Source organism: Brachyhypopomus gauderio, unplaced genomic scaffold (genome assembly GCF_052324685.1).
Source record: "Brachyhypopomus gauderio isolate BG-103 unplaced genomic scaffold, BGAUD_0.2 sc268, whole genome shotgun sequence".
In the NCBI taxonomy this organism is placed as follows: Eukaryota; Metazoa; Chordata; class Actinopteri; order Gymnotiformes; family Hypopomidae; genus Brachyhypopomus; species Brachyhypopomus gauderio.
The window spans coordinates 95,001-100,000 of NW_027507089.1; the positions used below are offsets into that span (position 1 = coordinate 95,001).

At 46.4% G+C, this 5,000-nt stretch overlaps 1 long non-coding RNA gene across 3 annotated transcripts; it reads left to right on the forward strand.

Annotated features, from left to right (window-relative positions):
• Nucleotides 1–149: 149 nt before the first annotated feature.
• LOC143504348 (uncharacterized) lies at nt 150–2,400 on the forward strand. Of its 3 annotated transcripts, none has more exons than XR_013127543.1 (3): nt 150–1,425; nt 1,604–1,728; nt 1,947–2,400. It is a non-coding gene; the product is annotated as an uncharacterized LOC143504348 (long non-coding RNA). The 3 variants fall into 3 exon arrangements; XR_013127542.1 differs by having other exon boundaries at nt 156–1,260; XR_013127544.1 differs by having other exon boundaries at nt 157–1,231.
• The last annotated feature ends 2,600 nt before the right edge of the window (nt 2,401–5,000 follow it).

Below are 5,000 nucleotides of genomic sequence, written 5' to 3' on the forward strand. Positions count from 1 at the left end.
GAATCACCCCGCCCTATACACACAGTAAAGTACAGGCAGAATCACCCCACCCTACACACACAGTAAAGTACAGGCAGAATCACCCCACCCTACACACACAGTAAAGTACAGGCAGAATCACCCCACCCTACACACACAGTAAAGTACAGGCAGAATCACCCCACCCTACACACACAGTAAAGTACAGGCAGAATCACCCCGCCCTACACACACAGTAAAGTACTACTAACTGCTGGTTCTGTCAGCCCACAGTCTGTTAACTGTGCTTTGATGTGCCTGATTTAGCTCACCAGGCAGTTACTAAAAACACTAAACTAAGTAATTCTGTGGCATGACGCCACTGGGATTTGACACTTCTGGATTAGCTGAACACACACACACATAGACACACACACACACACATCTAAGCACATTCTCGTATTGCCGTGCATCCCAACAACGCATCTCAACATTCAATCTTTCATTCAGCTGCGCTCAGACCCAGTCCTGTGTTATTACAACCTTCACTGACATCATGTCAAAAGCACATGTAGCATCAACCCTCACAGTCCGCTCCACCCGCTGCACCTAAGTGCCTGTCACACCGAAGCCCAATCCTGGTTGGCTTCCATGCCCGGCTGTAGAGGTGGGTGGAGTCTTAGGAAAAACCACCTCCTCAACCACCGCCTCATCTGCAATTGGAGCAGCTCCCACAGCTCCAGCCCCCCCCTTGGCACAGCACAGCCACTGACACAGCAGTCAGGTCACCCAGGACAACCTAAGCTCCTCCCCCCCACCAGCGCTGTGTTAGTAATCAGTAGTAAGGGTTTATTTAGCCATGCTGTTTTTAGAACGTCCTAAAAAAAATTGAAGCTTATATTGTTTCTCGTTGGGCACCTGTAGGTATGATGCAGGTGTTTTCAAACTGCCGGCAGACTTTGTGACACTTTTCAAATCCACTATAACTTTGGTCCTTAATAGCTTAATTTTTTTGTGGGTTTTTTATTTTTTTTGGGTTTCCAGCTGGTGCAGCTGGGTCCTTTTAACCTACTTTGCAGGAACATGAGATCTGCTTTCTGTTCCGAGCGGTGACACCTGGAAGGCGTGTTTGTGGGGCTGTGGCGTTTCGCTTCGGCTCGGAGAGACGACCCCGCTAAAGCAGGGCTGCTCCAGCCAGACTGACACGTTGTGAAACCCCCGCACCGAGTCACACTGTGTGACGGGACACAAACAGCGGGAGAAAAGCAGCAAGGTGAATCTGACAAAGGAAGCGTTTCCAAGGTCTGCTGGTCGTTCCACTCTGTTACTAATACAACGGAAGCGCGCCATTTTGATAACAGGTTCTCCGTTATAGACAGAACAGGAGCGTATCAAAGTTATCATGGGCTTTAAACCATTTATCCAAGGCAAGGAAGAACGAAACCACTTTTAAAGCCATGAAAAACAGTTGAGTGGTAATGCTACATTGAACCTCGCTTCTGAGGTCAAGAAAACAGAGCTTTCACTGAAGTGGGCTGTAATGTAAAATGGTCAAAATGAAATAGTGGTTGTTGGATGTTTGATGGTGATGATTATGTTTAATTGTGTGATGATTGGCTTTAATTGTGTCCATCTGTTTACCCAGCCTTTCTGAATGAGTCTGTCCTCAGATGATGCATTCAGATATATCTCAGGGCAGTGCACAAAGGTCCTAAAAACAGCGTGTTTGAAAGTCCTTTCATCATCAGCACAGAAGCAAAGCTGGAGGAGGTGAACCTGTTGGCATATATATATATATATATATATACACACACACACACACACACACACACATACACACATACACACACACACATACACACACATACACACACACACACACACACACACACACACACACACACACACACACACACACACACACACACACACCACCTACACCTAACACCTACCTTGTACCTCCACTCACTTGTCTGTTCATCTTTTAGGAGTGTTTTATAAGTGTACTGTTCAAGGACCAGCGTGGAGACGTTTGATACAACAGGGAGAGAACTGAAGAGGAGAAGCACATCAGCTCAGGGCCAGCAGGGCGGTGGGTGGTTGCCACATGGTGGTGGTGGGCGGGGCCACGCTGACGCCAGCGAGAACCGTGGAGGAAGACGTGGTGATGTCCTTGTTTTTTAGACTTTATGTAAAGTAATTTGCTCATCTCTCTGATGAATATATGGTTGGCATTACTATTAAACATTTAAAGTAGAAACAGCCTGTTTGCTCACAGGCTCTTCGCGATGTACTAATATCCCTGAGCAGTGCCCACACCATTTGATGGCTGTGTGCAATTTAATGTGTGTATCAGGATTCATTAATTTCGATTGGCCAGTGCAGTTGTTTTTGTACGAGTTGTCCTGGGGTTAAACAAAAAAGAGAGAGAATAGGAAAGGAAGAAAGAGCTGTATGAATAATGAATAAAACAGCACTGATGTCACTTTGGTTTTGCGTCTTTTTGAAGATATTTACCATGTCTAGCAACAAATGAATAATTTTTTATTGCAGAGAAATTTAATTTGTACGAACTTAACTGCTGCCTACAAGGACAGAGCGGCGGAATGTAATTTTAATCAAATCAAATTTTATTTGTGTGTTATAAAAGAGTTACCGATTTGAAGTATGACACTGTTTTATTCCTTATTACACTGGGTAATGAGTTTGATTCTCTTGTTGGAGAGGGAAGGGATCAGAGGGTTTCTGTGGTGATCCGTTGCCCGGGTGCCTCCCGGTTTGGGGGCTGTGCTCTTCATCCTCCTCATCTTCACACAGTGTTTTGTGCCACCAATACTAATATCCCAGCATCCTTCATATCAGCTCCACTGATCTGATCTCTTATTAGACACACTTCATAATTAGACGAGTGTGTGTGTGTGTGTGTAACTGTGTATAACAGCAGGATGGTATTTAAAATACAGTATCAATCAAATATAGTAATTTAGTGATGAAGTTACAGATGCTGCTTATGAAATGTCTTTAGCTGGTGGTATAGTGATGGTGGTGTAGTGATGGTGGTGATTGTGTGGTGATGGTAGTGATGGTGGTGATGATGGTGGTGATGGCGTAGTAGTGATGATGGAGGTGATGGTGGTGTAGTGATGGTGGTGTAGTGATGGTGGTGATTGTGTGGTGATGGTAGTGATGGTGGTGATGATGGTGGTGATGGCGTAGTAGTGATGATGGAGGTGATGGTGGTGTAGTGATGGTGGAGGTGATGGTGGTGTGATGGTGGTGGTGTAGTGATGGTGGTGGTGATGGTGGTGTAATGATGGTGGTGTGATGGTGGTGGTGGTATAGTGATGGTGGTGTAGTGATGGTGGTGGTGATGGTGTAGTGGTGGTGATATAGTGATGGTGGTGGTGGTGATGGCGTAGTGATGGTGGTGGTGGTATAGTGATGGTGGTCTGGGTTCCTGTACTGTTCCTCTCATTGTGTTCTTGTCTTCTCAACAGCCCACATGACCCACAGTGCTACATGTGGGTTTATTGCAGCGTTGCGGAAAAACGGTCAAACTCACTCAAAAGCAGGACGGCCACGGTCACGTGTGTGTTCCTGCGTGTTTGCATGTGGCTGTGTGTGTTCCTGCGTGTTTGCATGTGTTTCTGCCTGTGTGTGTTCCTGCGTGTTTGCATGTGTTTCTGCCTGTGTGTGTTCCTGCGTGTCTGCATGTGTTTCTGCCTGTTTGTATGTGGCTGTGTGTGTTTGTGTGTAGCAGGGTATGCTTGTGTGTACAGTGTGTGTTTTCTCTGCAGTCCTTGTAGTCCTAGTTTGTTTTTTTTTTATGCCATAATTTTTGATTTTGTTAAGATAATGTCTCCAGCATGCTGGACTTAGTCAGATTTGCTGTAGAGTAACTGTAGTGCGCACACAGTACAATATCACACAGTCCCCGGATTGCGATGTTACCTACAGAGGTACAGATACGGAACGCTAATTCACAGGGGCTGAGCGCTTGTCTAATTCTACTGTCTAATTTGTGATTTATTCCACAGTCAGAATAAATTTATCATTTATTCCGTTAATTCATTCTTCATTCCTAACGGGAGCTGACGGCTCTCAGACAGCAGTGCGGTAATGCAGCCAGCGGGCTGGGAGAGTCCGAATGGGGCCCGGGGCCTCTCGTAGAGCTGCCCCAGAGGGCCCAAGAGGACCAGGGGCTGGGGGGTGTGTCCACCACAGCTTGTGCCTGGACCTGGTCTCAGCTAATCAGTAGTGCAGAGAGAACCGGAGATTCAGTGGCTGGGCAGAGACAGACCTTCTCAGGACAGGAGAGCCTATCCACACATCAAGTTGAAACAGTAAAAAAAAAAAAAAAGTATTAATATTAAAGTACTAAAGTGCTACAGGACTTGGCCTGATTTTTTAAATTTAGTATTAAAGGTGAAACATGAGTGTTTTTGAGTTTGACTGCCAACTGTCATTTCAAATGCGGATCACTTTCTTGAATGGAGACTTATTTGCTAAGAGCAGAGATGAGTCTGTTTGGGCTGAGTCATGGACATTAGAGGGATGAATGTTGAAGATACGACTCTCCTCTCAGCACTAAACACGAAGAACCCTGCATAGCCCCACCTAAACCCACCCCACCTGCCCCGCCTCACCTGCCACACCCCACCAGCCCCACCCCACCATACAGCGACTCGTGCCCAACTGCCTTTGGTATTCCACCCACGGAGGACATTGGTGGTGTTGGTGAGTGTTCATGCCTGCCCCCTAGAGGAACAGCCTAGGCCTGCCCTGCCTCACAAATAATTAAAGGCTTTGCTTAAACACGCGGACGGGCCGTTTAAAGCCAGCAGGATCCGTAATAACGCTCGCCATTATTCACTGGCGCTTTGATTGCTTGACAGAAACAAATTAGGGTCGGGATTAATTTCCACCAAGACGTGCAGAGTCAGTGCAATTGACTCCAATTACAGCATGAAAGGACACTGAATATTCAAATGAGGGGAGTGTGATTGGCGGGCCAGCTTTGAATGGAGGCGTGGCATTGTGCC